This window comes from Cydia strobilella, chromosome Z (genome assembly GCF_947568885.1).
Source record: "Cydia strobilella chromosome Z, ilCydStro3.1, whole genome shotgun sequence".
In the NCBI taxonomy this organism is placed as follows: Eukaryota; Metazoa; Arthropoda; class Insecta; order Lepidoptera; family Tortricidae; genus Cydia; species Cydia strobilella.
This window is the reverse complement of record NC_086068.1, coordinates 40,363,850-40,377,295: the sequence shown is the minus strand read 5'-3', so window position 1 is coordinate 40,377,295 and position 13,446 is coordinate 40,363,850. Positions and strand designations below refer to the sequence as shown.

Below are 13,446 nucleotides of genomic sequence, written 5' to 3'. Positions count from 1 at the left end.
TTTACGATAAAAATACAAGAAAACATTGTCAAACTCATTAGGGTGACTATGATGTCGGCACGATGTGAATCGGCCTTACAGAGTTCTTATTACCTACGTACTTACTTAATGTAAAATAAGTTTACCTAAATAAGTATATCTTTATTTCGGCATGTTTAATTATTTGGTTGATAGATAGATAGATAAATGATTTATTTGTGCACGTAATGAGAGCTATATAATTGCCAAAATTTAAATCCAAAATCCTTAAATATTACAGACACATTTATACATAATATTCTATATAGGTTGAACACACATTTCCGTCAGTACACAAAGGCGGCAAATTAAAAAAAATATGGTGCAATTAACTACGATGGCGCTTAAAGAATAGCTGAAGTGTGCAAAAGAGAAGCCATTACATATATGAACATACCATGAGTGCGAAAGAGGCAGACTACAAATGAAAAAAACGTGACCATTTTTAGGGTTCCGTACCCAAAGGGTAAAAACGGGACCCTATCACTAAGACTCCGCTGTCCGTCTGTCTGTCATCAGTAACAGCTTTTATAACGACTAAATTAAGTAAGGTTTTGTGAAGCGTTTTACAGAGGAGAAAAAAACTATATCCATTTAATCCATTCTCTCTGACTTCCTATGCATGAATGAAAAAAGATCTTGGCCAAACTATACATTCCAACTTATCCTAATATAATAGATAGATAGATAAATGATTTATTTGTGCACGTAACGACTAAACTAAGTAAGGTTTTGTGAAGCGTTTTACAGAGGAGAAAAAAACTATATCCATTCTCTGACTTCCTATGCATGAATGAAAAAAGATCTTGGCCAAACTATACATTCCAACTTATCCTAATATCCCACATACATATGACTTATGGTCACCTTAATTAGAAAGAGATGCAACCGCCCACTTTGACTTCTCATGTGGACACACTTTTTGGCCCGTGTACTCCATCCGGTTTATTAAAATCTAAATCCGTGGTTAGAACAAAAATTTGACAGTTCCGAACAACTGACAGGCCGATATCGTCCGGCGGACTGATCGTCTGTGGGCCCCTTATAATAGTATATGTATAGTAAGTGCGGTAAGTGTATATATTATACTACTCTTTGGGTAAGTGCCCGTGTGCCGTGCCGTTGGCAGGTGCTGGTCAAAGAGTATATAACCACGGTACAATTACAATATTATAGGGTAATATTACAATTATGGATGGTATAGAAAGGATGTCAATCTCTTATGGCAGAATTGTTGCAAAAGTGACAAAGAGTAGTATAATATATAGGAGAAAGAGAGCCCTCTCGTGGAACTTTTTTGTATCCATTTTGAAGCGCCATCTGTAAATCTGAACAACAAGCATTAACGTCAATATTCATACCTACACGACCTGTTTACATATTGATTAATGTTTAGTACGACTTCATACATTTGTTACAAATGTATAAACTCACACTAAACACTAATCAATATGTAAACAGGGTCATATATCTATAATTTGTTATATCGAGTTTGCTTTTCTAGTACCCATTAATCAACAACTTTATTATAATATTTGCTTGATGTAAGATATATTGGCAAGCACATATTGTAAAGACATACAGGAAAAGTAAGTACAATACAATGTTATACAAAGCATGATTTTTAAGAAGAAAATTATAATAAACTAGCTTGTTAAATACTGGATAAAATAAAATAATAAGGTGAGTATAAATTGGAAAGAAAAGATAGTTGATATTTCATAATTTAAAATTCAAAAGTTTATTACACAAGTCGATATAACATTTACATGAAGAAAACATCGTCACATTTACAAATACAGGAGCCAAAAGTTTAAGTACTAACACATGTCGATATAATTAACATTTACATGAAAAAAAAAAAAAAACATCGTCACATTTACAAATACAGGAGCCAAAAGTTTAAGTACTAACACATGTCGATATAATTAACATTTACATGAAAAAAAAAACATCGTCACATTTACAAATACAGGAGCCAAAAGTTTAAGTACTAACACATGTCGATATAATTAACATTTACATGAAAAAAAAAAAAACATCGTCACATTTACAAATACAGGAGCCAAAAGTTTACTACACATGTCGATATAACATTTACATGAGGAAAACATCGCAACATATATAGGTACAAATACAGGAGGCAATACCTACCTCATGCATGGGTAAACATAACTTTGCGTAACCTGCCTAGTTTTCCACTCATCTACTCGAAGGTTAGCTGGAAGAGATCCCTTATAGGGATAAATTCGCCTTTGTACTTCCATTACTATATGTTTATGTTTGTCAAAAAATGTACCTAGTTAAACTTCTTATACCTACACAGTTTACACAATAAATATTTCTGATTTATGATAAAGTATTTTTGTAAACCTGTGTTGTGTACAATAAATTGATTGCTACTGTGTGTGTGGTGGACTTGGTCACTTTTTCTTCAGTGTATGATATCTATTTCAGTTTATAAAAAAACATATACTTTATACCACAATAAACGTATCACACGATAGCAATTGGAAGAGACCGGGGAATTAGCGTCATCTCATGGCTCTTGGAGGGAAAGATATTATGTAATAAGAAAAAACCGATTAAATAAACACTTTTTTATATGTACATACACAACTATCCATGGAGCCTAGGCTTTCGTTAAAATTTACAATATAAAGCTAATAAGAACAGGTGAAGGCCTACCAATTAGCGTTGGGAGCTTACTATCACACCATGGCAATTAGAAGAGATCTGGCAATTAGATTTTATGGCCTGGGTACGAGACTTTTAAGTCAATAACAGATACAGTGTTGCCAACATGGGTGCGGGGATGCCACATAAAAAAAACCAGTTCCGAGTTAAGTAATAACGATGACGCTATTTTTTCGAATAAAGGGCTCTCTAAGCGACTGTCCCCCCCCCCTGCTTTCAGCTGTAAATAATAGTTCCTAATCTCTCCGGTGGCGCTAGGTAGGCTCTGAGACCAAAGAGTATTGTAATATAAAGGAGACTATGACATGAACCATAGAGGTATAATAAAATGGGGGAGGGGCAGCAAATAACCCGACCAAATTACGTAGGTTGTTTCTGGTATGTTGTCAGGAATTTTGTCGCATTGCGTATGTTCTGTCCCTCACGGTCGCACGGGTGCACATCTATATAAAATACTAGGCGTATGGTCCAGGTACTTCAGTGTATGGTGGCGCCGCCTATTTCCTGTTTTTTACGGTCACTTATTGATACATGAAGATTCATTTCCTTACCTCTACCTTACTGAAACTACCCAGACTGAAACAGTCTCTCTGTAGATAATATAAAGAAAGCATACTATGGATATTTTCATTCCATTCTAACCTACGGTATCGATTTGTGGTGTACCGCAGCTGATCGCGACAAGATCTTTAAAATCCAAAAACGTGCCATCCGGGTTATTGCTAGAAAACCTGTTGATTTCCCGGCGCAAGAATTATTTAAAACTCAAAATCTTAACTTTGCATAGCATTTACATCCTTGAGGCTTGCAAGTACGTCAGACTGAATCTAAGCTCATACATGAGCAGCGCGCAGCGTCTTGGCTGCGACGCGTGCCGCCGCCCGCACCTACTGCTCGCGCCGAGCGCGCGCCTGGCCAAGATAAGACGCGCAAGTCGCTCGCTGTATATGGCGTTAAAATTTATAATGCTCTTCCGGCAGATATAAAATATTCACCAAGTGATGCAATCTTTCTTAGAAAACAAACAATATCTCCTAAGCATGGCCTTTTATAGCACTGATGATTTTTTCAAATCATAAAGTAGAAATCATCACTAATCCATACGAATCACAAGTAATTAAATATTAGATATAAATATATAATAATGAAATGAATGTAACTATGTAATATTAATATAAATATGTAACAATAATTAGTTAGTACCTACCTAAAATGTAAAATTATTTAAGCATAGATTTATGTAATTATTGACTTGTAAAATGACTGCCTTTTACCAATAAAACATCTGAATCTGAATCTGAAACATAGACAGAGAGAATCATACTATCTTTGTCTTACACTAGTACTAGCACCCAAAAGAAAGGGATAAGTATAATTTTCTTGGTTGTTACTGACTGACAAATTGGTTTGACCAACTATACTCCTGGTATCGGCCTCGTTAAATTATGTAAAATTCTTAATTTAATTTATTAATAATCAGTAATTTATATTTTAGGTTCTGTTATGTCCTCTGTAATGTGTAAAAAACATGGTTGTCTGTAAAGTCGGTTTACGGACGATAATTTTGCGTGATAACGGTACCGGTGTTCATCGATTTATAAGACGTTATCACGACAAAACTTAAAAATAATAATATTATAAACTACAAATAAACTTAAAGTACCTAAAGGCTTTATAAATAAAAAAAACGTCCGCCAAGTCACTGCCGATGGGCAGTGTGCCTAGAAGACTGGCCGCATTGCCACGTTGGATAGCAATGCTTATCCTTTGAGCAAAATACTGGCCAAATCTCAAATTAAACATGCCTAAATAAAGACATACCTATTTAGATAAACTTACTTTTACATTACTGTTGTATTCGGGATTAGGGATCTAAGTAAAACCACCGAGCTAGCTAGACCAAGACTGATTTATTTCTATTCTCAACCTACCGCACATTCCTCAGCTACCCACATGTATCAATATAATGATATACCTATGTATATACAACATCTTCCCCCTTATGAACAAACATGCATATTTTCATAATAGGTAGCCAAACAAAATTAAACTAGAGCATTATCTTATTAAATACATTTAACAAGAACATATATGTATATAGGTATTTTTTTTTTAAATATCTAAACGTATGTATTTATTTAACTATCGTTACAACAATATTACTTTTGTCTTGCTATAAACTTTTACATATTACTTTTACACCTTATTTTATTGAGTTTGACAAAAAAAAAATCATTTATCAACATTAACATGCAGCGATAATCGCACTAGGCCATTGTAAACCCTATTACATTGCATTAACGTTCATCACAAGCTTATTGACTATAATGGGTCGTATACATACAATGCAATTTATGATATCCTTATTTACTAGTAGACATTTTTTAACTTGATAAGTAAATACTTAAGTTAAAGACAATATTTTTAAATTACTTAGGTACCTAAGTGCTTTTTTTTTTTTTTGAAATAAAAAAACAAAGATTCACCATTCACCGTCAATATTAAATTTATACTATACCTACCTAAGTATTATAACTAATAAAACCTATCCGGCGTGCGTACTCGCCGGCCTGAACGAGTGTAGCTGAAAGCGGAATCTTGATCAGCTGTGGCCTGGGGCCCACAGGAACTCTGTGGTCCTGGTGTTTGACCTCCGCCACACTCCTCCAAGTCATCATAGTATTTTGATATATTTGCCCCTGAATTAGTATTGTCAGAATTATCAGTAGGCGGCGCCGGCGCCGCTGGTATGATATGTTGCCTGTTGCGGCGGTATCGGCGGCCGTCCGGCGTGCGCACCCAGTAGGAGCGCGGCTCGGCGGCGGCGCGCTCCACCTGCGCGCGCAACCAGCGCCCTCTGCCGTTTATCTCGGTCGGGTCTCGAATACGCACCTGCTCATTATCTGTTAATGGTTTTAATGATCTAGTTCCTCTATTGTAATATTGCTTCGTTTTGTCATTCTTAATATCGCGTCTGATTGCTATTTCTTTTCTCGCCGGAGTTTTAGGGTTCAATAAGCTGCTTTTTACTGGTAACTTTGTATTTAATCTCCTACCAAATAATAACTGAGCAGGTGAATATTTTTCACCCGATATTGGGGTGTTGCGATAATTCAACAATGCCACGTAAAAATCAGTTTTAGTTTCTTGTGACTTTATAATCATATTTTTGACAGTTTGCACATTACGCTCCGCGAGACCGTTCGAGCGAGGATAATGCGGTGAACTAGTAACCTGATCGAAATCCCAATCCCTAGCGAACTCTCTAAACTCCTGCGACACAAATTGTGAACCGTTATCTGATACCAATCTTTGCGGTATTCCGTGACGTGCAAACATAGGTTTCAAAATACCTATCACTGTCGCGCTTCTCAAATCCACTATAGTAGCCACCTCCACGTACTTGGAGTAATAGTCGACCACGAGCAAATAATGTTTGTCCTTTACCTGAAAAATATCAGCTGCGAGCACCTGCCAAGGCCTATCGGGCGAGGCGTGCGGCGCGAGAGGCTCGCGCGGCGGAGAAGCACGCCGCTGCGCGCACGTCTCGCACTCGCGCACCGCGCGCTCCACGGCGGCCGCCATGCCCGGCCACCACATCACATCGCGCGCTCGTCTTTTGCACTTCTCGATGCCGAGATGACCTTCATGTACCTTCTTGATCATTTCAGCCCGTAAACCACTAGGGATAATCACCAAGTCGTTTCGAAACACTACGTCCTCCACGACATGGATCTCATCTCTTACCTCCCAGTAAGACTTAGCTTTTTCAGTTACAATGCTTTTGGTATGCGGCCATCCCTTTCTGTAATACTCCATTACTTCGCACAAACTCTGGTCAATTCTCGTTGCATCTCGTATTGCCTGCATTTTAGTGTTACTAAATGGTAGGTTACTCACCAGAGTATTTATGTGTAAATGTACCTCCTGTTGTACTCGCTGATCGCCCCTCTCGCCTAAATCCGTGGTCGCCCTTGACAACGTGTCAGCCACGTACATCAGTCGCCCTGGTACATAACAAATGTTTAAGCAATATATTTGCAGTTTTAATAACATACGTTGTAGTCTTATCGGTGTCTCGTTCAGCGGCTTTTTGAAAATAGCCTCCAATGGCTTATGATCCGTTTCTACCGTTACCTGAGAGTGCCCATAGATAAATTGGTGAAACTTACTGCAGCCAAACAGGATAGCGAGGAGCTCCTTCTCTATTTGAGCCCATCTACATTCGGTGGGAGTGAGCGTGCGCGCGGCGTAGGCCACGGGCCGCCCGCCCTGGAGCAGCACAGCGCCCAGCCCGCGAGAACTCGAGTCCACCGACACCGTCACCGGCTCGTTGGGCGAGTAGTACCTGAGTGTAGGCGCCTGTGCTAATTGCCGCTTAAGGTCCTTGAATGCTTTCGTGTGCACCTCATGCCAGTCGAAATTTAAATCTTTTTTTAATAGCTCCCTTAACGGCTCCACCTTATCTGCATAATTATGAATAAAACGAGACACATAATTTGTCATCCCCATGAAGCGTTCCAACCCTTTTTTGTCTTCCGGAATAGGCATATTATCTATACACTTTACCCTATCTGGATCAATCCGAATGCCATTTCTATCAAGTATGTGGCCCAAAAATTTTACAGTTTCCTGACCAAACACACACTTGTTCTTATTGAACTTAACCCCAAACTCGGCCGCTACACGCATTACCTCCCCTAACCGCTGATCATGTTCATCTCGCGTCTTTCCGTAAACTAATATATCGTCGATAAACACCTCCACACCCTGCCTTGCAAATAACTTATACATTATACTGTGAAAAACTTCCGACGCACAACTGACCCCGAACGGTAACCTGAGGAAGCGGAAGCGCCCAAACGGTGTCGCGAATGTGCAAAGTTTTGAGCTAGGTTCATCTAAAACACACATATAAAACCCTTTACTCGCATCTAACACCGAAAAATACATGGCCCCCGAGATATTAGCCGTTATTTCATCAAGAGTGGGGAGTTGGAAATGGCTTCGCTTAATCGCTTTATTTAAATGCTGCGGATCCAGACATAGCCGAATATTTCCATCCGCTTTTTCTACTATCACAATATTGGAGACCCAGTCAGTAGGCTCACTAACTGGCACTATTATATTTAACTGCTGAAGCCTTTGCAACTCCTCCTGTAATTTTGGCCGTAATTTAATTGGTATTTTCCGAGACCCTCTAACAACAGGCGGGACAGTTTCATCAATTGTTAACTTATGTAACCCCGGCAACTGCCCAATTCCCTCAAAAATGTGCTTATGCGACGCTATCATCTTACTAATGCAAGTGTTTTTAATTTCATAAATACGCTTTATCAACCTTAATTGTACGCAAGCATCTCGCGCTAACAAATTATCACACTCGGCGTCTAGCACATATACTTTTTCTCTAATTGTAGCATTATTAAAACTTAAATCCGCTTCAAAACAACCTGCCAATGGTAATATATGTTTACTAACCTCTTTCAATATTGTACTCGTCTTACATAATAATTGCTTATCAAATCCGGCAGCCACATAACTGTCTATCGAGATAACTGTCACATCCGCACCGCTGTCCAATTTAAACTGCACCCGCACTCCGTTTACGACTATCCACTCGTACCAGTCCTTTTTGTCAACGCTTCCGACTTCAATTCCCCTTATCATAAACTCCTCCTCTTCGCTCATTTCCTCCGTCGTTTGACACGATAACTCACGCATCGTATGACTCACAAATCCGGACGACCGACAACATCTCGCGAAATGCCCTCTCCTGTTACACCTAAAGCATATCACTTGCACCGCTGGACATCTGTTGTTGTCATGCATGTAGCTACAATTCCAACATCTCCTTGAGCTCCGGCCGGCACCGGCACCGGCACCGGCAGCAGCGGGCGTCGGTCGGGGCCGGGCGGCCGGCGGCGGCGGGCCGGGCCGGGCGGCGGCCCGCGGCCGCGCCACGACGGGCTCGACGGCGGCGCTCGGCGCAGGCGGCTCCGCGCCGCACACGGCCCCGGCCTGCTCGCTCGCCACCTCGGCCGCCCTGCACCATGCTGCGGCGTCGCCTAACTCCAAGTCCGACTTTCTGAGCATCCTTTCCCTCAGCTGGCCATCTTTTATCCCCCGTATCATTTGAGTCAAAATCAAGCTATCCCTTAGATCCCCAAATTTACACGATTTACTTTTCACTTTCAATGTGGCCAAATATTTCTCAAACTTGTCACTTCCCTGAGAACACTCGAAAAACATATGTCTCTCAAAGTTAATGTTTTTTGTTGGGTTACACCTCGATTCGAACTTTCGGCACAACACATTAAAATCGTTCTTTTCGGCCTCTTCAAAGTCCAATTCTTCATATATTTCACGCCCACTTTTACCAATGATATGTAAGAATAACGCACACTTTTCCTTTCCCGATGCCCCATCGCGCCCCGAAGCTACCAAATACCAATCGAATGTCTTTTTCCAATCACGCCAATTGTCCGCCATATTGCCATTACCGCCTTCGCATAACGGCGCGGGCTGTTGTAAACTTGCATAGCCGCTATTCTGAGCGGCCAACCCTGCAACTTGATTTTCCTCCATCACTATAGGCACTAAAACGTCCGATTTACGATTAATATGCTGAGTTATTTACACCTGACACCATGTTGTATTCGGGATTAGGGATCTAAGTAAAACCACCGAGCTAGCTAGACCAAGACTGATTTGTTTCTATTCTCAACCTACCGCACATTCCTCAGCTACCCACATGTATCAATATAATGATATACCTATGTATATACAACAATTACCTACGTAAATAATAAGAATACTTACGTAAAGGACCGACTCACAACGTGCTGACATAATAGTAGTAAGAGATCTTAGATCCCGTTTTCTAAGGGGACCTTGCATTTTTGAGACAAAACAAACCGCTTGGAACAGGTGTTCCTGGGGGTGATCTGAGCTGATTTAGCCCGGTTGCCACGAGGTTCCCCCCAGCAGGTGGGCAGGGGCGGGGGGAAAGTGCCTCCGGCGCGCCCCACTCTTAAGCTTTATATCTGCATACATCTAGCAAATGTATCAAGTTTGGTGTCTTTTTCGTATAATTCGAGGATGAAGAATTCATTTGTGTGACTAAATTTTCACTAACCCATACAAAAAATTCGAGAAATACAAAATTTAAAAAAAATCTACACTTTTTTTTTCGAAAATCCTCTATAGAATTAAAACTATGAGAATTTGCTCTAGAAAAAAAAAACCCGTGTTATCCTACTATATAGAATAGTAAACTTATCAAACAGTTTTCTTTTATAACTCTGTTAAAAAAATGTTTTGTGTCGCGCGGCGTACCCGCGTTGTAAGAGCGGTATGCAGCTTTTAGGATTTTTAAGTATGTTCAGATGATTTCTGATAAGTTGTTATTCTTCTGGTTGTAGATTACATTAATAAATTACTTCTGGACGTGATATATAGTTGGTCAAGCAAATCATGTCAGCAGAAAAAGGCGCGAAATTCAAATTTTATATGGGACGATATCCCTTCGCGCCTACATTTTATAAATTTTCCGCCTTTTTCTACTGAAAAGATTTGCTTGACTAACTATATATATATATATATATATATATATATATATATATATATATATATATATAAGAACTATATATACAAACATAAATTAAATATATAAATAAAGATGTTGCGAAAACTTTCGCCAGTAGTTATTATAAATGTGATAAAATTAACATAGTTAGATGTTTGACAAAAAATGCGGGTTAAAATTAGATATCTATTGTTCGGAATTGCCACTACATGCACATAGGTCCGTACATTTTAGTTTTTTTAACGCAGTTGCACCTCCTTGCTCATTTGTTTTGCAGCGGCAATGAATAATCTCCAAACAAGCAGCAGCCGCCGCAGGTCGGCTTGTCCATATGGGCTCCCAAGAACCATTATGTTTGGACCAGCCTCAGACAGCAGGGCATGGTAGCTGTTGCTGAGAGGATATAATCTGTCCCCAAACCTCCTCCCCAAACTCCTTGGTAAACTGCACGGAGAATATGTTTACGTAGGGCATCTTCTGTTGGAGGCAGATTCTCTAACTGGAGATTTCTTATTGTATAAAGTACTCTTCGGCACTCATTTAGACTCGTACCTCGTACTTGTACCTGATCTGAAATCAGTAACAAAATGCATAGTGTTAAAATACTGTCTAGGAATCAATTCACACCTCGTAATTCAAATCTGTCCAGACTTAAAAATGTAAGACTTACTTGTGATACAAGACCATAACAAATTTTTCCAATATTGGCAACGCCTGCTCAATATTGCCTTGTTTGTCGTATTTAAATCCCTCCGTTACAGCAGGATATGCCCTCCAAGCTTGAAATACGCTTTTTTTCACTTTTCCACACAAAAAAGAAACAGTATCACAACCTGAAAAGGCGTGGAAGAATGCCAAGACTACTGTCCTTTCTGGTCCTGTGAAATAAATTATATATCTCTGCGTTACAAATAAAATCATATAAATTAAAATAAAATCAATACTAGAGCTGCTTGGGACTCAGTTGTGGACGCGTACGTCACTCATGACGTCACGACGTCTGATCACTATCCATTGAGTATAGTATGTAATATCTCTGGCGTTGCTATGGGGCTGACCACCTCCTGTACATCTGATCTGTTAAAATATGTAAAATGGGGCGAGAGGACAACTAGTCAAATAATTATCTATGGTGAATTTTGCTATAGTAACAGATTTATTTTCGAACTTTTTTACGTGCGACTGTGACAATGTTTTACATTGTGTGCATTTACAAAATTATTTAGATACTATTGATGATTACTACAGGCATATTATTGATGTACTCCTAAATGCAGCTATTGTGAGTTCTGGTGCATGTGAACAGAGGCGCCATAGGAAGGTGCCCGGTTGGAACTATAACGTCAGAGACAGCCACGAGAAAGCTAGGATGTACTTCCGGTGCTGGACGGTTGCTGGGAGGCCCTCTAGCGGTACTGAATACAATAATATGCGCGGAAGTCGTACAGTGTTTAAAAACAAGCTTAAATGGTGTCAAAAAATGAGGAAAGTATTAAATTGAATATCTTAGCCTTATATAGAAAAAATAAAATTTTCAGCAAGTTTTGGAACGCAACTAAGAAATTGAATTATAAACAAAGTTTACCTGTATCCGTAGAGGGCTGCCAGGAGCCGTCCGGTATCGCCGAGCTGTTTGTGCGGAGATTTAAGGTGAGCCCACTGACTGCGGAGCGTGTGCTCGATACTGAAACTAGTCATGACGATGACGTCATAGAATTTACACGTAAGGACATCTCGAAAGTCATACTGAGTATGAAGCGTGGTAAATCACCGGGACATGACGGGCTCAATGTCGAGCACATACTCTGGGCCAGTGACAAGATTTTTATACATTTATGCCGTCTGTTTAATATGTGTATTAAATATAGTTACTTACCTGAGGCATTGATGCGCACCACTGTGGTACCAATTGTCAAGAATAAAACGGGCGACCTTAGCTCTGCGTCTAATTACCGGCCTATCTCATTAGGGACTATACTAGGTAAAATATTTGAGCGTCTTCTTCATCCTGAGCTGCTTAAGAACATTAAAATTGATGACGCGCAGTTTGGTTTCCGTCCCGGTCTTTCAACAGATGACGCTATATTCAGCCTAAAAAGCACCGTCAGCTACTACACGTCGCGCAAATCATCGATCTATGCGTGATTTTTAGATCTTAGTCGTGCATTTGACCTCGTTAACTATGACATCTTGTGGGCGAAGTTACGTGCATCCCGAGTGCCTAATGGAGTGGTTAATCTGCTGAGATACTGGTAAGGAAACCAAACAAACATTGTAAAATGGGGCGACGCAACCTCTAGCGAGTACAGACTAGAGTGTGGGGTCCGTCAAGGTGGGGTTACCTCTCCGGTCCTGTTTAACTTGTACGTGAATGGCTTGATCGAGGAGCTGACGAGCACCAATGTCGGCTGTCATGTAGGGAATGTTTGTGTAAACAACCTTAGTTATGCGGACGATATGGTGCTGCTCAGCCCTTCGATCAAGGGAATGAGGAGGCTACTTTCGGTCTGTGAGCATTATGGTAATGCGCATGGACTGAAATATAATGTTTCCAAGACGGAGATGATGGTATTCGCGTCGGGTTCTGGGCCGGACAGCGTACCTGCGGTGTATTTAAATGGGTCGAAAATTAATGTTGTTAAGCGGTTCAAGTATTTAGGATATTTGTTGACGGAACGGCTGCAGGACGACGATGATATTGAGCGCGAGCGGAGGGCCCTCGCCGTCAGAGGCAACATGCTCGCTTGACGGTTTTCTAAGTGCAGCAAGGATGTAAAGACCACACTCTTCAAGGCGTACTGCTTAGGCATGTACACCTCTCAGCTGTGGATAACGTTCACACAGAAGGCAATGAGCAGAATATGAGTTCAGTACAATGACGCGTTCCGAGCTCTTATGCGGCTGCCGCAGTGCTGCAGCGCGTCGGGTATGTTCGCGGACGCGGGGGTCCCCGACTTTTTCGCGATAATTAGATCCCGCGTTGCCTCGTTCTGGAGGAGACTGCGCTGTTCCGACAACAAAATACTTGTGGCTATTTCTGACGATATAAGGAGTCCGGTGTTTAAGCGCTGGATTTCTGTTCACATGGATCAGAACAGAAAATGACTGAACTAGATTTAGACTTATTTTTAGCATGTGTTACA

The 13,446-nt window shown here is 40.3% G+C and overlaps 1 protein-coding gene across 1 annotated transcript in view; it reads left to right on the top strand.

The window, feature by feature from the left end:
• Positions 1-13,446, top strand: part of LOC134754852 (serine/threonine-protein kinase polo) — a 466,060-nt gene that overhangs the window by 18,733 nt on the left and 433,881 nt on the right. The gene's annotated exons all lie outside the window — the stretch shown is intronic.